The 26,061-nt window shown below is 36.6% G+C and overlaps 1 long non-coding RNA gene across 1 annotated transcript in view; it reads right to left on the reverse strand.

Moving 5' to 3' along the window:
- Window positions 1-511: 511 nt before the first annotated feature.
- The window catches only part of LOC115837270, a 334,419-nt gene continuing 308,869 nt past the window's right edge, over window positions 512-26,061 (reverse strand). Inside the window, exon 4 of the long non-coding RNA XR_004032324.1 lies at window positions 512-1,844. This is a non-coding gene — a long non-coding RNA (uncharacterized LOC115837270). The remainder of the gene's footprint in view (window positions 1,845-26,061) is intronic.

The following is a 26,061-nucleotide window of genomic DNA, read 5'->3' on the forward strand; positions in this document are numbered from 1 at the left end:
GCAGATTCCACCAGTGTCTATTGTTTGAATGCCTAATTAGGGAAAGGTACAAAATTTTCAATGAAAGTGTTTTAAGCCACTTACCCAGGGTTGAATTGTTAAAATTTTGATCATCAATGTGTAAATGCAGACTTAGTTTTAACTCCATTCTGTAAAAGCCTGGAAGGAAATTCGCTGCCTTTTGACTATTAAAATTACGGGCATAGTAATCAGGCAACAGTACCTTCTGTATGACTATTGACACTCATATTCTCTTTTCTTTAAATAACTCAGGAAGAGAAACATTTTCCAGAGATTGTTCAACGATTCAAGGTCCTTAAGCATAATCAACAGGGAAACGGATCAAGTAAAGGGGTCCTTCTAGTTGCCAATTCTTGAATTTTTCTTAGTAAGAGGAATGCGACAAAAGAGAAAGTAAGAACTTTCTGAGGAAATGTTCTCTTTGTATGGTAGAAGATTCTCTGCTGTTGAAAATGGATGCATTATGCTAAGAAGTCACACTACAAACATGTTTAATTCATTCATTTAATTCAAAAATATTAAATTTATCAATGCTCGTTATAATGGCAGGCACTCTGGTAGCTACTAGACATACAATATTAAGTGATACCATATAGTCGCCGCTCTCATAGAGCTTACAGTCCAACGAGATAGACAGACAGTAGACTAATAGCAATAGCAACATGAACAAGAAAAATTAATTAAAAGTTTATAAAAGTGCTGGGAAAGCAAAAAGAGCATGTCATGGTAGAGAACACTGCAGCAGGGGCTACTTCAGTAGGGTATTCAGAACTTCTCCTATTCTAACTAAGACACTGCACTATTGTAGAGAAAAAAACAGAGCAACCTGCCCCCTCTCACAGCTCAATTGAGACCCAGTATTTCCTTTGAGAAACATCATTTCCAACTCTTTAAAATCAAAGCAACGTTTACCATTCTTTGGTCTGACCCCACCCTGGAGATATGTTTCAAATTTTACAGATGCTGATTTAGTGTCATATCAGCAGATTTAGCATCAACCCTGGAGGATAGGTCCTACACCAGATTTTTTAGTCAGTCGGTTATAAACTCCACTCTCCTTATATGCAAATAACTTCAAGCCTGCTATTTTAGCATTTTAGTATATTCTCCTACCCACACCAATCATTTTACAGAAGGTTTCTCAACAGTTGCACTATTGACATTCTGGGCCAGAAAAGTTTTTATGGAGATGGGGGCTGTCCTGAGCCCTGCAGGATATTCAGCAGCATCTGTGACCTCTCCCCACTAGATGCCAGTAGCACCTATCCCCTCCATAAGTTATGACAATGAAAAACGTCTTGACATTGCCAAATGTCCCCTGGGTTGGCGGTCAAAATCTGCTCCCCTACCCCTACTGAGAACCACTGAATTAATACTTTTGCTACTCTGTTGCTAGGTAGAAATACTGATTTAATTAGAGATTTAAACTACTCAAGACAGGTTCTCTCTGAGTTTTATATAGATCACAGAGTTTAAGACCTCATGATAATTAACACTGAAAAATCTTTTGTTACTTATTAAAACTAGAACCTCATTAAAACAGCTAAATTTAAACGTTGGAAAATTAAAATGCATCAGAGCCTTGAGTCAAGTGTTAAATAAAGAGCTGAAGGTGCTTTAGGGGCACTTCTCCAGGACACACGCTGGACACCGAGACAGGTAAGCATCTTGGCCACTGGATTTCCCTCCGTTGCTGAAATCTCTGCCACTGCAACAAGAGAACACTCTGTGCAGCTCACCACCTGTCAGTGAAGAGGATTATTCTGCTATCCTTATTATATAATTTCCAGGTCTTCCACACTTTTGATTCCAAACAGATGAAGCTGGAAGAAAACGAAAAAAGAAAAGAAGAAAGTTGTAAGATGGATACAGTTGAATGAAGCATAGACTGAGATCACTCCTGTTAGGGATGTAACTTCTCACATAAAGAAGTAGAGAAAGCTCCTTCCCATCCTTGCTTGAGTCAAGAGTTTATTAAATTAATTTGCATATAATGCTTAATTTAGTAATGAACAATCTTTTCACAAACTGTTCCAGTAGCACTTATCAATTTGTGACTTCTCCTTATGTCGTAGTAAAATCTTCAAAAACTTACTCTTAGAGTATTTCGACAAGATGGCTGGGCGCGGTGGCTCATGCCTGTAATCCCAGCATTTTGGGAGGCCGAGGCGGGCAGATCACGAGGTCAGGAGATCGAGACCATCCTGGCTAACATAGTAAAACCCCATCTCTGCTAAAAATACAAAAACAAAAAATTCGCCGGGCATGGTGGTGGGCACCTGTAGTCCCAGCTACTCAGGAGGCTGAGGTGGGAGAATGGTGTGAACCCGGGAGGCAGAGCTTGCAGTGAGCTGAGACCTCACCACTCCAGCCTGGGCCACAGAGCGAGACTCGGTCTCAAAAAAAAAAAAAAAAAAAAAAAAGAATATTTTGACAAGATGTTAGATCACGGATTTAGGGTAAAGAGTATAATGAATATTTAAAATTATGTAATTCTCAGAGCAATTTTTAAAGAAAATAACTATTATCTGTTTAAAAATATTTTGCCTAGGAGTATAAAATGGTATAACTATTTCTCAGAACTGTTTGGTTATCTCTTACAAAGTTAGATTACATGTACCTATGATCAAATAAAATGAAAACATATATCCCAAAAAAGACTTGCCCAAAAATATCCACAGCAGTCTTATTTGTAATAGCATAAAACTGGTAACAACTCAAATGTCCATCATCAGGAGAAGGATATACTATCATTTTGCATACATAAAATGGAATATTTACCTCTTAATAAAAAGGAAAAACTACTGATGTATGCAGTGTGATGTAATCATGTACATTTTAGAAATAATGCTGATAAAAAGCAAAACAAAGTCATTTATATAAAACTCTTGGCAGGCAAAACCAATCTATGATGATTGGAGTCAAGAAATAATTACATATAGATGAAGGTAGGGAATTAACTGCAATGGGACACATGAGAATTTTGTGGGGTCATGAAAATATTTCATATCTTATTTTTAAAGAGTCACATTAGTTTATATAATTGTCAAAACTCATAAAATTGAACAACTAAAAATTGTGCTTTATTGCATATAAATTATAAATTATAAAACAATATAAAATATATTACCTACTTACATTAGAAAATACAAAAAGAAAAGACAAAATCATAATTTCGTCACCTGAAGATTATTGTCAAGCTGTTTGAGAATATCTTTCTGTTTATTTTAATTATTTTTCAGGATTTCCCGAACCTTTAAACATAGAATTATCCCAGGGCTCAGTCCCTGAATGTTCTTTCTTTTCTATTTGTACTCACTCTTTTGGTGATCTCATCTTGTCCAATAGCTTTTAATGTTATCTTTATAGTAATGGTTTTCACACTTCTTTTCTGTCTACTTGACACTCATGTAAATGTCTAATCAATATCTCAGAATTTATTAACAATGAGACCCTAAATTTTCCACCAAATCAACCCTTAACTCATAGTTTTTCCATTTCAGTGAAAAAAACTGATTCTTCCAGTGGCACAAGCCTAAACCTCAAGTTCATGCTTTACTCCTCCCTTTCTCTAATTCACATATTCAGGAATCCAACCATTTTTTCACTCCTTCAAATGCTACCACTCTATTTTGAGCCACCAGTACTTCCAGTCTGGATTATTACATGGCTGACTAGTTGTATTAGGTTGTTCTTTGCATTGCTATGAAGAAATACCTGAGACTGGGTAATCTATAAGGAAAAGAATTTTAATTGACTCATGATTCTGCAGGATGCAGACAGCATCTGCTTGTCTCCTGGTGAAGCCCTCAGGTAGCAGGCACATCACACGGCAAGAGCAGGAACAAGGTTGGGGGGAGGTGTCACACACTCTTAAACAAACAGATCTCATGAGAACTCACTATTATGAGGACAGCACCAAGACATGAGGGATCCACTCCCATGATCCAAACGCCTCCCACAAGGCCCCACGTCCAACACTGGGGACTACATTTCAACATGAGAATTGGGCAGGAGAAACCCCCAAACCACTAGTCTCCCTGCTTCCACCCTTTCTCATCTACAGTCTGTTTCCACACAGCAGGCAAAATGTACCTATGAAAACTAAGTCAAATCAAGTTACTCCTCTGCTGAAAATATTTTAATTGCCTCTGCCTGATTCAGAGCACAATGATGTGAAGGCCTTATGAGATTTGCCTGACCCAACCTCCTTCACTTACCTCTTTATTTTCATCTACTTCTACTGTCGTCCTTAATCCTCTCCAGCTACAGCTCATCTTCTTGTCCCTTGAAGACACCAGGTATGCAAACACTTCAGGGCCTTTACATCTCCTGCTGCATCTGTCCAAAAAATCTTCCCCACAATGTCTACATTACTCACCATTTCCTCTCCTTTAGGTCTTACTTAAATGTCATCTTCTCTGTGAGGCCTTTTCTGGCCACTCTAGCTAAAATTGCAAACTCTCTTCATCCATCATCCTCAGTGCCTAGAATGACCATATTATTTATGCTTCAATGTAAGTGACTTAGCAATGTTCTTTGGATTTGCATTATCAAATCCTCTACTTTCTCTCCGTTTATGGAGTTGAACTCAAAAGGGAGTTAGGGAGATACACAACAATTAAGGCAAAAGAATGTGTATTCTCTGTAAACAAATCTCAATGTGGGTTTTTAAGTTTAAAAAAAAATAAGTGGCAGAAAAGAAAGTTGACTTAAAAACAAAAACCTGGAAATTTGCACAGGTTTTGGAGGACCTTAAGCTTCTCTATCAAAGAAGCTTGTTATTACCTAATTGTGAGGAAAATATGAAATATTTACTAAGTAAATAGTTATTGCTTATCTATTAATTAGTCAAAGAATTGGGTACTAGCATGAAAGAGACATTATGACAAGATGGTGAGGGAAGGAGCAAAAGAACCTAAACCATACCTGGCCCTGCCATCATTTCTTCTGTGTCCCAAAATGGTGTATCTCCAATTCACCCAGCTTGCTCCTACCACAGCACTTGCACACCAGGGAACATTGTTATTTCCTCCATAAGGATTAAGTATGGGAATGCCTAATTCTTCTACTTTAGTACTACAACCAGTAGTAAAGACATTCAAAAATTCATTCACAGAAAAAATGGAAAACATAAATCACAATGAGGTAAATAAAGGCAAACAACAGAGAAGAAGGTAATTTCGTAAAATGGAAAGCACAGTGTTGACACAAAAAAGAGCTCTAATAACTTTTTTATGGCAATAAGTCTTTATTTTTCATATAGGATGCCAGTGCAGGTAACCATCAGAGAACAACCTGCTTTTTAAAAATACACAGAACTGAAAAAAAAGAAACATTTTAGCATGGTGCCTTACTGTACATAGAAAACTAATGAACATCTTCAGGCACTATGACTAGGACATAAAATGAGTTAATGCTATTTGTTGATACATTATGAATCACTCAGCATTATTATTATTACAGGCTACATTTACCTGAAAGCAGAATTACAATCATTCTGACAGCACTGGGCAATTCTAAAATGTAGGTCTCGTGGAAAGTATGTACAACCAGCAAGCAAGCAAGGAACAGATGCCATGTCCTTTTCTGAAGGGACAGACTGATTTGGAACCTGGCTCTGTAGATTTTAAGAATTGATATAGCCATCTTAACAGCTTAATATTGAGTTTCCCTCACTGTGTATGTTGGCAACCAGCAAAAGTGAGAATTTCTGTAACATGAGCTAAATAGGTCTAGGATTAAAAATGAGAACACTATCCGTATGACAAAATTGCTTCTTCACAATTGGCAACAATTGTTGCCCAGTTCTCACCTGTTGTCCTGCAAAAACCATTCACCTGATGAGTTTTCTCTTATTGAATTGCATTCCACTACATATTACTTATCAATTAAATATTGCTTAAGTATTCATGAATGCATCCTGTGATGGCTAATACTGAGCATCAACTTGATTGGATTGAAGGATGCAAAGTATTGATCCTGGGTGTGTCTGTGAGGATGTTGCCAAAGGAGATTAACATTTGTGTCTGTGGGCTGGGAAAGGCAGACCCACCCTTAATCTGGGTGGGCACCATCTAATCAGTTGCCATGACAGCTATAATATAAAGCAGGCAGAAAAATGTGAAAAGACAAGGCTGGCCTAGCCTCCCAGCCTACACCTTTCTTCCATGCTGGATGCTTCCTGACCTCGAGCATCGGACTCCAAGTTCTTCAGTTTTGGGACTCGAACTGGCTTTCTTTGCTCCTCAGCTTGCAGATGGCCTATTGTGAGACCTTGTGATCATGTGAGTTAATACTTAATAAACTTTCTTTTCTTATATATACACATAAACTATATATATTATATATATATATATAAATAAAATATATAGTCAACAAGTCCTTACCTTACCCTTAAAGTCCTCGGCAATGTTTGTCTTTGCTAGCTTTCCAGCATTTTCTAGTCTTCTCTACTCGTTCATAAAGATTTACGTTTTGACCACTTTAACAGAAGCCTCTGCAGGATATGGAGAGAGTACATACAAGGTGGGCAGAAAGGTTTTGTAGAGGAAGCTTTCTGGAGGGTGGAGAGGGAGAGGGAGATGATGTTTCCCAAACAAGAGAGCAGGGTGAACAGAGGCAGATGCAGGAGTCACAAGGCCTGGTAAGGAATCAGGATGCGGTTCAATAGAGCTGAGGCGAAGGCTTATAATACAGTATGTTGGTGATGGGACGAGAAAACCCCGAGTTAAGGAAAGAGGTTGAAGGGTAAATTCCTGGAAATCTTTTTATGCCAAGGTAAGGAATTTGATTGAAATATGGTGAGGCCATTATCATTCTATTAAAAACACTGCAGATTTGTTAAGAGAAGAGATGGCAAAACCACAAGAGTTAGCAAAGTCTTCCCTGAAAATAAATCATTTTGTGCTTGATCACAATTATATTAAGGTTGATCATTATAGAGCATCATATGTGTGGCCTCCCTTCTACCTTTCAGCCTGCTATAATAAATTATCACAGGGCCAAATTAATATTTTAAAGACATAAATCAGATCATGTCACTTCCTTGCTTAAAAGCTTCCATGGCTTCCTAGAGCATTTAGAATAAAATGGAAAATCCTTACCCAGTCTTTAAAAGTCCTAAATGATCTGGCCCCTGACTACCACTCCAGCCCTGCAGTTAGCCTTCCCCATCATGCTTATGATGATACTTCAGCCACAGGGGACTCACTTCTGTTCTCAATAATGCGCACATCCATCCTTCTATAGGGATTTTGCACTTGTTCTTTCTTCCTGAAGTTTTTATTACCTGATTTTTTTAATCAAGTCTCCTGCTTGTTATTCAGATTTCAGCTCGACTGGCATCCTCTCATAATTACCTTATTTGTGTACTTGTTTATTATCTGTCTGTCTCTCATGCTAGAATATAAATTCCTTGAAAAGGGAGATATTCTCTATTTTATTTATTGCTTAAATGCTGCTACTCAGAAAAATTCATGGCACTTAAGACATACTCAACAAATATGTGTTGAATGAATAAAAGAGAAGCAGAAATTTCTATTTTATAAAAGTAAAAAAACACATTAAAGTAGCTGTTACTTTGTGTTTTATATATGTGTATGTCACAAATATGTTCATGTACATGTATTTTTTACTTCTTTGTAATGAATTAGCAAAAATGAAAAAAATTAAGCATGGCAGCTGCAAAAAATAAATAAATAAATAAATAAATAAATAAATAAAATGTGAAAGAACACCAAAAGTCAAATAAACAAATCAGAAAAATGTAGGTGGCCATGCATTAGACATATTTAACCTGTGATGTTTGTCTCTTTCTATTCTTGCAAACGAAATAGTTGTTAAGGAGAATAAAATGAGGAGCAGAAAGAACTCATCCTTGATCCCATCTGGAGAGCTTGTACAAAGAGAGACTTAGAAGAAAGGACAAGAAAACATGCTGGGGTCACAGAAGGAAACTGAGTTGAAAGGAGGGAAAAAATCTGCATTCCGAGTCATTTAGAACAGAGAAGGAAGAGAGACATTATCTGAAGACCATGTTCACCAGAGGCAAAAAGGCTGAAAAAGAAATCGACATCTGTGAAAGGCTCGTGCACCCCAGATCTGAGGGGGCAGATGAAGATTGTTTATGTAGCATAAGAAGATGTTGGGAGAAGGAAGGAACAGGCTCACATGGAAACATATGCTCTCCTAAGCGACTTGAAAAATAAAGCATGCAGCCGAGAGAGAAACATCTGTGTTGCACACGGGCAGACCACCAGTAGTGAAGCAGACTAGGGGTAGAAGGGAAAGGCGTACACAAACAAGATCGGACATTATGTCTTGTCAAAATGACATGTAAAGGCATTGGGTCTGCATCTCATTCTCTGGTGAGTTAATGGGAACTCAGCCATCTGGGGAAATCAAGGATGAGTAAATTAGCTGCTTTAGTGTTTTCATAGTTTTGCAGAAATGACAAAGTGTTCACAAGTTTCTTCAGGGCTTTTTATTCCTGCTGGAAAAAATTCTTTAGAGTACAGATTATTTATAGTTTTTGAGAAACATATTGTAGAGCTCTTATTCCAAATCTACTGCAATAATAGACGCAGCTGGATTTCTCATCCTTTGACCACATTTTCAGTACATAATAGCTTTAGAAAAAATTATTTCACAATAGTCAATGATTGTAGGAATTTTGTATAGAATTAACCAGATATCAGTTTCCATTAGGTATTGAGTTGTCAATGTGAAAATTTATTTTAATGATACATACTAAATTTTTAAAACTATACTTAATAATAACTAAAACTAGTTATAAAATGTAATAGTTTCTTAAACTGTAGAAATAAATTTTCAAGCCTTTGCTATTCTATTTATACTAACTCAATTTTATTGGTTAAACAAAAAGTTAAAAATTTTTAAAAAGGCCAAATGACAATTGACTATTGGATTACATATAGCTTACACTATAATTTTATTATGTGGTAATTTGCTATGACTTTATATATATATACATCTGTAAGTTTATATAAAACATCTAGTCATATTCATCTTTACACAGACATATACATAGCATAATTTTATTTACAGATATAATTTTTATTATAAATACCAACTTATTTTTAAAAGTGAGGATCTCAGATAAGGAAGCCAAAAGGAAAAGAGAGAAGTAACTTAAAGTATGTGGTATCTGATATCCACTGCACAATTCCTGAAATGATTTTTTTAAAGATTACATAAACATGTAGAAAACACAAATATTTAAGGACAGAAAATTATTGAAATTATAAAAATACGTTTTGTGGCATCTTGATAGTATAAGAATGTCAAAGGCCTAAGCATACACAACAATCAGAGAGAAAAAAGTAACTGTAGGGTAAATATAGGAACCATAGAATACTTTTAGAATAAGTGTATGGTAAGCGTGAATCAACCATGGCTGAGAAAAATAAACTGAAATAAAAATCCATTGGTCTATATTGCAGAGATAATAAACCAGATCCTGGTAAAATCCCAAAAGTTAAATTGGTGATGTTTAGTTTTTACATCATCTTGGTATCATTCCTGCCTTTCTCTCTAAACAAGTGCCCACTGCCCAACACTCCATTAGGTTGTTGTGCATGTAATTCATAAAACTTTTCTTTCTCTTCATTCACAAACTCTTCATATTACCACTCCTATGTATTACTTCTTCAGCACTCCTTGATATCTGCTGTGGAAGGAAAGGTGAACTAACATTTATTAGGAGCTTACTAATTACCAACTTTTTAATGTGTTATCTTAATTCTTACGACAACCTTATAAGGTTTCCTTTTTTTCTTTTTTAAAGACATGGAAGCTAATACTTGAATATAGTAGTGAGATAAAATGATGAATTAAGATTTAAAACAGATATGTCTAACTTCAAATATCATGTTTTTTCTCTCACACTATATTGCCTATCTAATAAACTACTCCTGACTGCATTATTAATATCTAATAATGACATGTCATGATTCCAAATTATCATTGTCAAATGCCAACCAGTTCAAAAAGAGCCTTCTTTTTCATTCCTCTAACTATTCAAGTGATACATGCTCATCATAGAAATTTATAAAATATAAAATAATACAAAGAGAAAAAATGTTGCTGTAACAAATCACACAGAGGGGAAAGTCAGTCACTGCTAACATTTTAGAATAACACCTTTAGTTCTTTTCTGCTCCTTCTGTATGTTGTGTGCCTTTTAAAATCTACACAAACAACTGATATATTTGAAAAATTCCAAGCGGAATAGTAATCCTTTGAAAAATGTCACTTTGATAAAGTATTTCCCAGTGTCTCAATCACCTATTTCATTTAATGGTGAAATTTCCACCAGCAAATAGCCCAGTTCTAATATTCAAATAAAGGAAGAATAGAGGTTGACTTACAGAACGGTGGAATGAAAATCTCAGTGAAACACTCAGTCTCTCACAAAAACAACAAAATACTGACAAAACAATAAAAGTAATCATTTCCAGAACTCCAGAAATTAACCAAAGCCAAAAAACTATGTTATAAGGCCAATATATTAGAACAGACATTCTAAGGCCATATGCTGCCTTGTTTTCTTTGAGCCTTATAGGGCCCAAAGGCTCAGCAATGAGTTTGCTTGATCTTGGCAGATATATCTCCCACCCAGCAGGACAGGTTCCCTACTGAGGTGATTCCCTATCCGCTGCATCAGCTGCATTCTACCTGGCCCTCTACCTAACCAGTTTCACCTCCTTGCCAGCCTGCAAAATTATTCAAATGAGCCACTCACATTTTCCTGTCAGAAATAAGGAGCACACCATCTTTCTGTTATTACAAAGCTTGTCCCTCACAGTCCTTTCTGGTTCACTCTATTTCCAAGCACCACTCCCATGCGGCATATGGTGTTCTCCCTCCCCAGGCTGAGTACATGTAATTAATAAACTGTTCCTAGTCTCATCTGCCCAGTGTCAAATGTAATGTATTTGGCCATTTTGTATCATTTAGTGCAAAAGAACCCTCCTTCACCCATGGGGTCAATGGGAGTGATCAGAATATGAATAAACTGAAAATCATCTATGCAAGAGAAAATACTGAATCTCTTCAGACAACAGGCATCTGTGACATTTAGATTGGGCTATTTCCACTCCCCAGCTCTCCACATCTCAGTAGTGCAGTACCATGAAAAGCCAGCCATCTTGCAGCCAAGATGGAACTGAACCCTCTTGGAGCTCAAAAAACAAAAAAAACTAAACTAAAATACAGCATTCATCCTCAGAACACAGTGGGTATAATGTCCAAACATAATGTCCAAATATACAGCTCCATGGAAAATTTCTTTTCTCAGAATGTTATGGCTATAAGATTTAACACAGATTTCAGCTTAGCCAAAGTAAAGATGAGGGGAGTACTATCCCCAGGTCATTGCTGAAACTATGTCAAACTGCTCACAATATTGCAGCAGCAACCAAATTTGGACAGTGGAAGGAGGTCTGATAACAAGGTTGTTACAGTATTATTATGGACTGAAAGTCTGTGTCTTCCCCAAAATTCATATGTTAAAGCCCTAGCGTCCAGTGTGCCTAGATTTGGAGATAGGCTTCTAAAATAATAATTAAGATAATTGAAGTAAGATGAAGTCATAAGGGTGGGGGACCCTAATCTGACAAGATTAGTATCTTTGTGAGAAGAGACACTCTCTCTATATAAAACTCTTTTTCTGTTGCCCATATGCACAGGGCAAGGAAAGGCCATGTGACCTCACAGAGAAAAGGTAGCCAACCACCAACCAAGAGGAGAACTCTCGCAAGGCACTAATGCCTGCTGGCACCTTGATCTGGGAATTCCAGTCTGAAGAACTGTGAGAAAATAAATTTCTGTTGTTTATGTCACCCAGTCTATGATACTTTGTTTTGACAGACAAAGCAAACTAATACAGATTTATTAGCTAGAATATCAAGTTTTCAAAAAAAATATGAGATATGTAAAATAAAACAAGAAAGTGTGCCACATAAAAGAGCAAAAATCAGCCAACAGATCATTTCCCTGAGGGGACCTAGATTTTTGACTTAGTAGATAAAGATTTTAAATCACCTGTTTTAAATGTGTTCAAATTACTTAAGGTAATCATATCTAAAGAACTCAAGAGAACGATGACAATCATGTTTCACTGAGAGTATCCATAAGGAGATATAATTTTTCTGAAAAGAACCACATAGAAATAATTCTGCAGCCCAAAAGTAAAATAATGAAAAAGAATAAATTATTAGATGGGCTTAAAATCAGACTCTCACTGGCAGAAGAAAAAGATCAACAAACTTGACAGTTTAAGAGATTACTCGTTCTGAAAGGCAGAGAAAAAAGCAATGAAGAAAATAAACAGGACCTCACACAGACCTGATGGATATCATCCAGCATATTAACATGCACATAATGGGAATCCTATTAATAGACGAGAAAGAAGAAGAAATGATATTTGAAGAAATGATAGTCAAAAATTCCAAATTTGATGAGAAATATGAATCAACACACCCCAGAAACTCAATGAGTTCCAAGTAAAACAATCTCAAAAAAAAATCACCACCTCCAGACATATTATAGTCTAATTGAGAAAAGTTAAAAAAAGAGAGAAAATTTTAAAAATAATAAAAGAAAAATGACTTATTATATATAACTAATCCTCAAGATTAATGGCTATGTTTTATCAGAAACTGTGGAGTCTATAAAGCAGTGGAATAAAATATTCAAAGTCCTGGAAAAATAAAGTTTACAAACCAATAATTCTATATCCAGTAACATTATCCTTCAAAAATGAAGAAATTATGGCATTTCCATAAGAACAAAAACAGAGAACTTGCGACTAGAAATTCTGCCCTGCAAATATCATTTAAGTGCATCCTTCAAGCTAAAATGAGAGGACACTAGACAGTAACTTCAGTCCACACAAATAAATTTAAAAGCATCAATAAAGTAACTATATAGGCAAATATAAATGTCTTTCTGTTTGTAACTTTTCCATGCTCTTACTTAAAAGACAATTGTATGAAACTATAATGATAAAATTTTGTTGATGGGCTTATGACATCTAACGTGTAATTTGTATAATTGTAGCACAAAGAAAGAGAATATATCTCTATTATAGCAAAATGTTTGTATGCTATTGAAATTAAGTTGGTATAAATTTCAATTAGATTGTTTTAGGATACTAATTATTAATTATAATTTCAGGCAATCACTAAAAAATCACTAAAAACTTTAAAAACAAGGAAATTAAAATGACATATAGAAAATGTATTTTAAACACAAAAGGAGACAGTAATGGAGGAATACAGAAACAAAAAAACACATAAGACATACTGAAAACAAGCAGCAAAACATTTAATGTAAATCTTTCCTTATTTATAATTGTAATAAATATAAATGGAGTAATCTCTTCAATCAAAAGGCAGAGATCAGAGGGTTGATTTTTAAAAATCTCCTATGTTTTTGATATCTATGAAAGGCACACTTTAGATTCAAAAGCACAAGTAAATTGAATGTAAAAGGGTGGAAAATATAAGAAAAAAAGCTTAGAGAACTACATTAATATTAGACAAAATAGACCATAGGGACAAAAATTGCTTCTAGAGATACAGACATTTTTAAATGATAGAAAAATCAATCTACTAGGAAGTATAAATCTATATGCACCTAACAACAGAATTCCAAAATTAATGATGCACAAAAAGACAGAATTGTAAGAACAAATAGAAAATATAACAGTTATTAGTTAGAGATATCAGTATCTTACTTTCAATATTAGACAGAAATTTAATGAAGGGCAACTTCACTTGTTAATTAGAGGCACCACGAAAATGCTTGCTTTCTGGTGTAGGATGCCTACACCAAGCAAGCTTTTTCACACATCATCTCCTTTACCACCATCATATCCATCATCATATCTCAATGTATACCTTAAATTCATTGACTTGTTCTCTGTATAAATAGTGTCACCACCCTAGTCCAAGCTACTATAATCTCTCCTTAGCCTAGCCTAATATATTCTTATACTAATATCTCTCATTTATCTCTTTTCCTCTTCCTGTTCATTTTTCACACAACAGTTAGTGCCATGTAATTTTTCTTTTTTTTTGTATCATAGCACTACACCTGAAACCCTCCATAAGCTTTTCATTGTATTTAAAATAAATTCAAATTTTTTTTTCTGTGGACTACAGAGATCTGCATTACCTTGGCCTGCCTAATTCTCCAAACTAATTTTAAATTTCTGATTCTTCATCTTCTTGCCACATGACATCTTTCTGTTTATCAAACCCACTAAGCTGTTTTTCAGCATTACTTTCAATCTTGCTAGTCCTTCCATGAGATATCTTAAATCTCAGCTTAAATATGCTCTTCCCCAGAGAGATAATTCTTAATCCAAACCACATCCCTTTGCCACTTTCTTTCATTGGTCTCTACACATTTTTTTTCCTTCATAGGGCTTATTACTCTTTCTTATTACATATTTGTTAGTGATATTACTTGAAAACTGAATTCAGTATTCATCTGTTTTACCTGATGTTTTTAAACAATTTAACCTAAGCCAAAATATATACCACAGAATTTAATTTAATATGGAAAAATAATTACAAAACATAAATGCCTTCTAAATTATTCAGACTATACTTCTTTTCTGTGAATGATTCCTGAATCTCTTTAGATTTATGTCACCTTTAAAATATGTTTTCTGGCTAAATTCTGCATGGATATCTCTTTCCCTAGGATCAAAAAATATTTTTATCTCTGGTTATTCTATTTCCCTCACTGACAACATGCATAATCCTCAATATTCTAAATTTTAAAAAAATCATTCAAATATTCTTTAATCAGACCTTGAATGCATATCCTTTCATGCTCTTTATTATTAATAATGACAAATAGTGTCATGATTTATGATCATTTCAGACAAATTTTGAGGCACATTAAGGAACATTGGGCTAAGAACTTGAGTTTCTCATCAAGTTGTACCCATCAAGTGGGTACAACTAAAAATGAAAATATATGCCTATAAAAATGGCATATGTTTTAAACACTTCCCCTTTTCTTAAAATGGTTGTAATAGTAACACTTTTTACAATAAAGGAGATTGAAACTTTTTCATGTATTTTATTTCAATAAAATTTTAACAGTCTTTTCCATTTCTGCTTTTTCGGAAATTACAGTGACCTCCCTGGAAAATCCTTTTTCACTAAAAGTGATTGATCAAACAGAATGTTTGGCTAGAATAAAGTATATTATATTTATTCACACTCCTTCAACATTGGGGGCCATTTAAACAACAACTTTTTCCGACTGACATCAATACGTGAAATTGTGCCCAGACATTATCAGAAATTAATTACTTGCACCAATATTCTTTTGGAAGGAATATCTTCTGATTGTTTTTCACTTGCAGTGTACAAAAAGGGTATATCTTTTTAATTTGTAAAACTATATACCACTTATGTTGTATAAGAAATTAGTTAATACCATATAATTTGCCACCATATAACTTACCATTATGTAATTGCCACATGGTCAGTGATATCTATCTGCCTTGGCCAGAAAATGATTTTTTATGAAAACATGTATACGCATGTCTACATGCATTAACAAGATATTTTGGTGAAAATATTTCATTAAAATGAGTATGTGAGTAGAGGATGAATAATCAGGACTCTATATTTTAATGATCCTGTTCATCTGCTCTGTAATTGCTAGGCCATAAATTTCAAATTCAGCATCTTTACTAATAACAACCAATCACTGGGATAATATTTAACTCTTAAGTGTACAATTTCCCCTGGAAAACATTAAAATTAATCTCAAAATATGTGTTCACCTATAATATAATGTTCCTAAATAATTCTTTTCTAAGAAAATTAAGATAATCTCTGACACTTCCTATATATCACATATACTTTAAATTTTTCAAATTCCAGTTGACTTGAGGGAAATGACCCATTCTGTTGCTTAGTGATAAATATAGACATCAAAAATATTCAGAGAGAATTCATCAATGCTCACTTCATCAGGACAGCAAAGAAACTATAAATAGAGGATATATAGGATGTTTTTCAAGATGGATGAGTAGGGACACTAGATGCCAGTTTTCCTCAGAAGGAAGATCAAAGTTACAGGTGAATGGTCATGATTCAAATGGGAAGCTGAAGGAAGAGAGCAGGAACTGTTAGCACTTGGAAAGATGCAGGGATGCAGAAAAGGAAAGAAGCGAGACTCTGGCAGAAATCAACCCCTGAGGAAATCCTGGTCCCTCAGAAAGGGGCTAGAACACCACCAGCACATTTTGTGATGGCCGCACCGTGTTGAGGGTAAGCCTACCACCACATGGGCTTTCACAAATAGTGGGACCTATCTGCCCCTCCCTACACAGAGCAGTAATATCTTAGGTGAAGGTGCATTTCTGTACTCCCTCATTCTTGTGACAGTCTGCTGACTATCAAATTGTTAAGAAGCCCCTGCACCATCATGATCCTGGGCAATTCTGTCAGTGGCAAGTTGGGAACTTCCCAGGGACAAAGCATCAGTGGCAAGTTGGGAACTTCCCACGGACAAAGTACCAGGTAGCAAGCTCACACACATGTGCCTGCAATCTCCTCAGGTGCAAAAGGAGATGATGGGTGCCATACAGTTGTGCACCCATGAGAGGCCACTGCCCTGCCTGGAGAATCTCAGCCCTTGTGCCTCCACTAGATCTTCTGAAAATACACTCTAGAATCTACTCTGACTTTGGCAAGCACAGGGGATCAGTAGATACCTGAGGAGCTATGGGACCCTTAGAGATTCAGCCCTCAAGCATGGCTGCCCCTAGGGGAGGGTGAAGCCCAGACTGCCAAAGCCCCCTTGAGATGAAAGAAACATGGGTATGGTGCCAGTTGATAAAGGGGACAACAATGATTGCCGGGAATGAACTTGGAGAGGGGGTCGTCTCCCACTCACCCATTCACTGTTACAGATATAGTAGAGGATTTCCCTACTGGAGGCTAGTATGAGTGACTTTGGAGACAACTTTATCAGTACTTCTTGAAGTAGCTGCACGTCTGTTGAAGGTGAGCCTGAGGCAGGAAAATAGGGTCTGGAGGCAGGGAACATAAGGCTGATTCACACTTCAGCTATAACAGGAAATATCCTCTCCATAGGGCAACACCCAGTAAATGACTTTGTAACTTTACTTCATCTTCTTCATTTACATAGGGCATACCCCAAATAGAGGGTATTTAAACTCACAGAAACTCTGTAAGAGGGCCTTTGAGCCCCTAGACTCAGGCTCACTCCCACACTGTGGAGTGTACTTTCATTTTCAATAAATATCCTCATTCCTTCCTTGCTTTGTTTGTGCATTTTGTCCAATTCTTTGTTCAAGATGCCAAGAACCTGGACACCCTCCACCATTAACATATTTTGGCAAGCCAGCCTGGAGGAAGAGGTGAGCCCAAAGTTTGGGATTTAGTCTTCTCCTTTCTCCTTTTCCTTTCTGCTCCATACAAGGGAATCACTTTCTCTCTCTTTTTCTTTCCAACCTGGGACTCTTGGGCAGCGCCTAAACATGGAAGCAACTGCAGGTTTCTGTCCATGGCTAGTGAAACTATGGGGTTTCCATGTGGAGAAGCCTGACCACCACTGCCCAGTACATTTAAGGAACCTGGGGCTTTTTCATTTTATTTTCCTCTCTTTCTTTTTCAGTCTTTGAGTGGCCGTTTCCTAGTAGCTCCTTGGAAATTGAGGGCAATTTCCAGGGGTCACTCCCTGGTATTGCCTGAAGGCCTAGGAGTGATTGGGAATACTTTCCCTGCCCCAAAGCAGGGACTTTTTAAAAATCTTTTCCAAGAATGGTTCCTGATCCCTACATGCTTGAAGCAAACTCGCACATTGCAGGTGACTTAAACTTTCTTTTCTTATGCTAAATTCTTCCCTTCCCCTATTCAAGTGGCTAAGGGCAAAGGAAACCTACCCAGCCTCCAGTTCCTATTAAAGTTCATGGAATGGGAAGCATGGAAAAGTGAGAGACAGGACTAGCTGGATTTCCTGGGCTGACTAAAAATCTCTAAGCCTAGCTGGAAAGGTGACCGCATCCCCCTTTAAACATGGGGCTTGCAACTTAGCTCACACCCGACCACTCAGGTAGTGAAGAGAGCTCACTAAAATGCTAATTAGGCAAAAACAGGAGGTAAAGAAATAGCCTATCATCTATTGCCTGAGAGCACAGCTGGAGGGACAATGATCAGGATATAAACCCAGGCATTCCAGCGGGCAATGGCTACCCTCTTTGGGTCGCCTCCCTTTGTATGGGAGCTCTGTTTTCACTCTGTTAAATCTTGCAACTGCACTCTCTTCTTGTCCGTGTTTGTTATGGCTCAAGCTGAGCTTTTGCTCGCCGTCCACCACTGCTGTTTGCCGCCGTCACAGACCCGCTGCTGACTTCCATCCCTCCAGATCCGGCAGGGTGTCTGCTGTGCTCCTGATCGATCGAGGTGCCCATTGCAGCTCCTGATCAGGCTAAAGGCTCGCCATTGTTCCTGCACAGCTAAGTGCCCGGGTTCATCCTAATTGAGCTGAACACTAGTCACTGGGTTCCACAGTTCTCTTCCGTGACCCACGGCTTCTAATAGAGCTATAACACTCACCGCATGGCCCAAGATTCCATTCCTTGGAATCTGTGAGGCCAAGAACCCCAGGTCAGAGAACATGAGGCTTGCCACCATCTTGGAAGCAGCCCCCCACCATTTTGGAAGCGGCCTCTCACCATCTTGGGAGCTCTGGGGGCAAGGACCCCTGGTAACAAAAGTATGACTTTATCAAATTATAAGGATGATAAAAAATCAAAGATTACAACTAGGTACCAAAGGAAAGCTCATAGTAGGCTCTGGAGGGAATGCATGCAAAGTGGCACCAGTACCCACCTAAGGCCAGAGATGATGTCTGGAACTCTAAGATTGGACCCCACAGGAGGACGCTCCAGAGGATCCTCTGGACCTCAAACTCTCCAAAGAGGACACTCTTGACAGAGGTTTTGAGGTCTAATAATAAGCCCTCTTTAGAATTTTCTCTCCAAGTTGCAATGCTGCTTGGCCCCAAAATTGTTTAGAATCTGAAGTTTGCTGTCTAATGGGAAAGTGGGATGGCCTTGCATGTATCCAGGCTTTTGTGCTGCTGTTCTAAATAGAGGGCCTGGTTAACGTGTGACACCCTCCTTTGGTACTGTTTTGCCCCAGTGTTCCTTGGAGTCTGGGGAGGTTCAGCCTTAAAAAAACAAACTGCCATAGAGACTGCTTTACCCAAAATTTTGGTTCACAGCCTTCCTTGGATTATCTACTGGGGCAAAGTAAAACTTGCAAACTTATATTGCTATCTCATGGCTAAGGTTCCAAGCTATTGGATCTTTGTTTATGTGTGTTGTATACATGTCTAGATGTGTTCATTTGTATGTACACTTATTGTTTATGTTGTGTCTACCAAATTGGCTTATAAGTAAAAGAGCGCTCATAAATTAAGTAAATAAGTCTAAGCAATTTTCAAGTTCACGTAACTTAAGTATAACTTTGCTAAACAAACTAGCTTTAAAATTATAGGAGGAATAAAAATAGAAAGGCCTCCCGAATTGTAAGCATACATTTTGTCTGAATTTTATGTTTGTTTTTGCTAGATATTTTGAAATGACAGTGTTAATTCAAGCTGGAAGCTGCATGAGGTGAGCCTGCCTCCCATTCTATTCAAAGTCTCACTGAGATAAATGCATATCTGATTGCTTCCTTTTGAAAGGCTAATCAGAAACTCAGAAGAATGCAACCATTTGTCTCCCACCTGTGATCTGAAAGCCCCGAACCCCCTCCCCATCTTGGGTTGTCCCACCTTTCCAGACCAAACCAATGTTTGTTTTACATATGTTAATTGATGTCTTATGTCTCACTAGTTAGAAGTAAAAATTAAGTACAGTGAATCAGATAAATGTTTTAGGTAAACTTTTTGTGTAAGTTAAAATCTTAAAGTTATTTTGTTACTCATTTAATATCTGGGTCATTTCCAATTAAAAAAGCATTGTGATAGGGGAAAAATGTTTCTAAAATTGTGAAATTGTTTTTATGTATAAATGCCCATATCTGATAGTTCAGGATTTCTTGCTTTTTAGGGTTTCACTAAAGTTTTAGGTTACTAACAATAAAAAATTTTAGTTAACACATAATTCTGTATACAAAATGTGCCAGAAAGGGTTATATTATTGGTGGAAAAAATAATTTTCTCTAATTCAGAAGTCATCTAAAAGTTAGTTCAAATTACAGATTTGAAAAGTTTATTCAAATTACAAATTTATAAAACAACGTAGTAAGGAATCATTAAGTAGGGGAGAAAGATGTGGAAAAAGTTTAAATAATAAAATATTCCTTAAATCCTGATAGAGAATTGGAGACATTTGGCTAATTAATATTTTCATAGATAAAGCTCTTAGTCTTAATCAAAATAATAAGTATTGTAAAGAAATGCATCAGCAATTGGGCAATTCTTTTTTAATACAGTAAGCATGACGCTGGATTTAGCATGGAGTCAAATTTCACATTCTTGCTTGCATTTCTTCACACTATGTTTAATTTACTGTTTTGCATGGATAGTGCTAGAGTACTTATTGGTAACCGGCCTAAAGTGGATTTCTTGATTGCACAGAATGTATAATGATATTGGTGAACTTAAGGATATTGAACTGTGTAATCGGGAATAAAATATTCAATATGTGGGGTTCTGAGGGCCATAGATAACACTGCAGTCTCCAGGGTAAGTTGAGTTGGAAAATGTAGGGGTGGTTTCCTATTTATTTGTTTTTGCTTCTAATTTTCATTCATTTGCTGTTCATTCTCCTCTGACTTTGCCTGTGTATCCATATATATAAAACCATGACGCTTTTTAGATTCTAGTGGAAGCCTTTTATTTGGTTCTGTGAATGGCTATTTTGTTTCCTATGCATTTCTAGCAAGTCATCATCCATTCCATTTATCTGGAGTTCCTAAGCTACCTTTGTTGGGCTGCAGGAGTTAATGGAGCACACCAGCTTTTTATCCTTAAAGTAACTTTTTGGATTTTAGGCTTCCTGATACTTTAAGTGTGTTGAGTATATTCTTACAAATATAATTTAAGTCATATTTATCTCTCTGCCTAGTTTCTCCAAAATTTGTAAACTATCTATGAATATTCTAAATTCATGGCAATGTGTCTGTCTGCATACCGTCAAGCAAGGTCACCAGGGCCACTCAGGGAGAGAGAACCCAGAAGCCTGACATGGCAGCAAAGGGTAAAAATTTCTTACCGGGCAGTCTCTGGCCTCTTTCTGTCTGTGCAAACTGGTTAATCTCCTCTTTGAAGTTTTAAATTAATTGGTTTAATAATAATAAGAGCTTAAATCAGGTATTTTGTCAGAAAAGTAGAAAGTGTTATGCATTTTAGTTCATGTGACTTTAGCAATATTTTGGAAATAAGGACGGTTTTCAAGATTATTAGTAAAATATGAATTTCTTCACAATGTAAACGTGGTCTAAATTATGTTCAAATATTAGGTTTGCTCAATGCTTTAAGGTCATAAACTGCTTCTTTGGCTTTCAAAAATTGTTTAACTTGCCTGCTTTCCAGCTAGGTAAAGCCTGGGGACATGTGTGCTTTGCCACACCCCTGGCTACGCTGGAAATAGTCAAACCTTATCAGAACACAACTTACCAGGTCTTATTTTAAAATTTGCCATCGTAACATACAATTAAGACCATATTGCACTTATTCCAAAATTGACCACATAGTTGGAAGTAAAGCACTCCTCAGCAAATGTAAAAGAATAGAAATTATAACAAACTGTCTCTCAGACCACAGTGCAATCAAATTAGAACTCAGGATTAAGAAACTCACTCAAAAACGCATAACTACATGGAAATTGAACAACCTGCTCCTGAATGATTACTGCATAAATAACTAAATGAAGGCAGAAATAAAGATGTTCTTTGAAACTAATGAGAACAAAGACACAATGTACCAGAATCTCTGGGACACATTTAAAGCACTGTGTAGAGGAAAATTTATAGCACTAAATGCCCACAAGAGAAAGCAGGAAAGATCTAAAATCAACACCCTAAGATCACAATTAAAAGCACTAGAGAAGCAAGAGCAAACAAATTCAAAAGCTAGCAGAAGGCAAGAAATAACTAATTTCAGAGCAGAACTGAAGGAGATAGAGACAGAAAAAACCCTTCAAAAAAATCAATGAATCCAGGGGCTGGTTTTTTGAAAAGATCAACAAAATTGATGGACCACTAGCAAGACTACTAAAGAAGAAAAGAGAGAAGAATCAAATAGATGCAACAGAAAATGATAAAGGGGATATCACCAACGATCCCACAGAAATACAAACTACCATCCGAGAATACTATAAACACCTCTACACAAATAAACTAGAAACTCTAGAAGAAATGGATAAATTCCTGGACACATACACCTTCCCAAGACTAAACCAGGAAGAAGTTGAATCTCTAAATAGACCAATAATAGGCTCTGAAATTGAGGCAATAATAAATAGCCTAAAACCAAAGAAAAGTCCAGGACCAGACGGATTCACAGCCGAATTCTACCAGAGGTACAAAGAGGAGCTGATACCATTCATTCTGAAACTATTCCAATCAATAGAAAAAGAGAGAATACTCCCTAAATAATTTTATGAGGCCAGCATAATCCTGATACCAAAGCCTGGCAAAGACACAACAAAAAAAGAGAATTTTAGACCAATAATCCTGATGAACATTGATGCAAATATTCTCAATAAAATACTGGCAACCCAAATCCAGCAGCACATCAAAAATCTTATCCACCATGATCAAGTGGGCTTCATCCCTGGGATGCAAGGCTGGTTCAACATACACAAATCAATAAACATAATTCATCACATAAATGGAAGCAAAGACAAAAACCATATGATTGTCTCAATAGATGCAGAAAAGGCCTTTGACAAAATTCAACAGCTCTTCATGCTAAAAACTCTCAATAAACTAGGTATTGATGGAATGTATCTCAAAATAATAAGAGCTATTTATGACAAACCCACAGTCAATATCATACTGAATGGGCAAAAACTGGAAGCATTCCCTTTGAAAACTGGCACAAGACAGGGATGCCCTCTCTCACCACTCCTATTCAACATAGTGTTGGAAGTTCTGGCCAGGGCAACCAGGCAAGAGAAAGAAATAAAGGTATTCAATTAGGTAAAGAGGAAGTCAAATTGTCCCTTTTTGCAGATTACGTGATTGTATATTTAGAAAACCCCATCATCTCATCCCCAAATCTCCTTAAGCTGACAAGCAACTTCAGCAATGTCTCAGGATACAAAATCGACATGCAAAAATCACCAGCATTCTTACACGCCAAAAACATACAGAGAGCCAAATCATGAGTGAACTCCCATTCACAATTGCTACAAAGAGAATAAAATACCTAGGAATACAACTTACAAGGGACGTGAAGGACCTCTTCAAGGAGAATTACAAACCACTGCTCAACAAAATAAAAGAGGACACAAACAAATGGAAGAACATTCCATGCTCATGGGTAGGAAGAATCAATATTGTGAAAATGGCCATACTGCCCAAGGTAATTTATGGATTCAATGCCATCCCCATTAAGCTACCAATGACTTTCTTCACAGAACTAGAAAAAACTACTTTAAAGTTCATGTGGAACCAAAAAAGAGCCTGCATTGACAAGAGAATCCTAAGCCAAAAGAACAAAGCTGGAGGCATCATGCTACCTGACTTCAAACTATACTACAAGGCTACTGTAAACAAAACAGCATGGTACTGGTACCAAAACAGAGAGATAGACCAACGGAACAGAACAGAGCCCTCAGAATTAATATCACACATCTACAACTATCTGATCTTTGACAAACCCGACAAAAACAAGCAATGGGGAAAGGATTCCCTGTTTAATAAATGGTGCTGGGAAAACTGGCTACCCATATGTGGAAAGCTGAAACTGGATCCCTCCATTACACCTTATACAAAAATTAATTCAAGATGGATTAAAGACTTAAATGTAAGACCCAAACCTTAAAAACCCTAGAAGAAAACCTAGGCAATACCATTCAGGACATAGGCATGGGCAAAGACTCCATGACTAAAACACCAAAAGCAATGGCAACAAAAGCCAAAATAGACAAATGGGGTCTAATTAAACTAAAGAGCTTCTGCACAGCAAAAGAAACTACCATCAGAGTGAACAGGCAACCTACAGAATGGGAGAAAATTTTTACAATCTACCCATCTGACAAAGGGCTAATATCCAGAATCTACAAAGAACTTAAACAAATTTACAGGAAAAAACAACTCCATCAAAAAGAGGGCAAAGGATATGAACAGACACTTCTCAAAAGAAGACCTTTGTGCAACCAACAGACATATGAAAAAATGCTTATCACTGGCCATCAGAGAAATGCAAATCAAAACCACAGTGAGATACCATCTCACAACAGTTAGAATGGCCATCATTAAAAAGTCAGGAAACAACAGATGTTGGAGAGGATGTGGAGAAATAGGAACACTTTTACACTGTTGGTGGGAGTGTAAATTAGTTCAACCATTATGCAAGACAGTGTGGTGATTCCTCAAGGATCTAGAACTAGAAATACCATTTGACCCAGCAATCCTATTACTGGGTACATACCCAAAGAATCATAAATCATGCTGCTCTAAAGACACATGCACATGTATGTTTATTGCAGCACTATTCACAATAGCAAAGACTTGGAACCAACCCAAATGTCCATCAACGATAGACTGGATTAAGAAAATGTGGCACATATACACTATGAAATACTAATGCAGCCATAAAAAAGGATGAGTTCATGTCCTATGCAGGGACATGGATACAGCTGGAAACCATCATTCTGAGCAAACTGTCACAAGGATAGAAGACCAAACACCGCAAGTTCTCACTCATAGATGGGAATTGAACAATGAGAACACTTGGACACAGGGTGGGGAACATCACACCCCGGGGCCTGTTCGGGGGTGGGGGGCAGGGGGAGGGATAGCATTAGGAGAAATACCTAATGTAAATGATGAGTTGATGGGTGCAGCAAACCAACATGACACATGTATACTTATGTAACAAACCTGCACGTTGTACACATGGGCCCTAGAACTTAAAGTATAATTTAAAAAAAGACTACTAGAAACAGTTTTACATGCAAGATGTGTAAGAATAATAGAATGTGTCTGTGTGTTTTTTAAGGTTATAAAATGTTTTTGCTTCTTTAAAATTTCTGAGTTATCATTTTGGCAACATAAATAATTTATGGTATTCTGGAATTCCAAAATCAAAATTGGCTTTCCTAATACCTGGCTTTCTGGATGAATCACAGTGCTTTTGAAAACACCCAGAAAAGAGGTCAACAGGATTATCTGATGTGTTTAGATACATGGGATTGCCAAAAGGATGTTTCATCTTCTTTTGGTTATATATTTGTGAATATTACTAATATATATTCCTAAATTGTAGGGGATTTCTAAAATTCTAATGCCTAACTATATCCTATCAATTATAATTATGATTATTATGTTATGTTATTGTAAACCACAATAATAACCAAGTTTCTTTTCAGTGCTATGCACCTAATTTGGAAAAACAACTGGTATCCAAGAGGATATAAGTCTAATGTTATTTAAGCATACACTCATGAAGAAACATTATAACCACCTTGTCCTTCCTGAGTCCTTAAAGCTTTTATTATTAAAAGTTCTGCATTCCATGACTCATGGAAAATATATAATGACCCAAATTGAATACATTGGTGTAGTGACGCACAAATTACTAAAATAGTTTATAACCAATGCTTGATCCCCTATTCCTCGGAAAACAATTAAAGCTCCAGGTACACTTAGTCACTTATATGGTGGGCCATATAAGAATTTTATAAAGGAATTTCATTCAATTGTTATTTTCAATGCATGTTTTCTGGTTGTATAAAAGCTTTCCCATGACAGAGGGCTGATGTTATAACAGTAGATT

Source organism: Nomascus leucogenys, chromosome 11 (genome assembly GCF_006542625.1).
Source record: "Nomascus leucogenys isolate Asia chromosome 11, Asia_NLE_v1, whole genome shotgun sequence".
Classification (NCBI taxonomy): Eukaryota; Metazoa; Chordata; class Mammalia; order Primates; family Hylobatidae; genus Nomascus; species Nomascus leucogenys.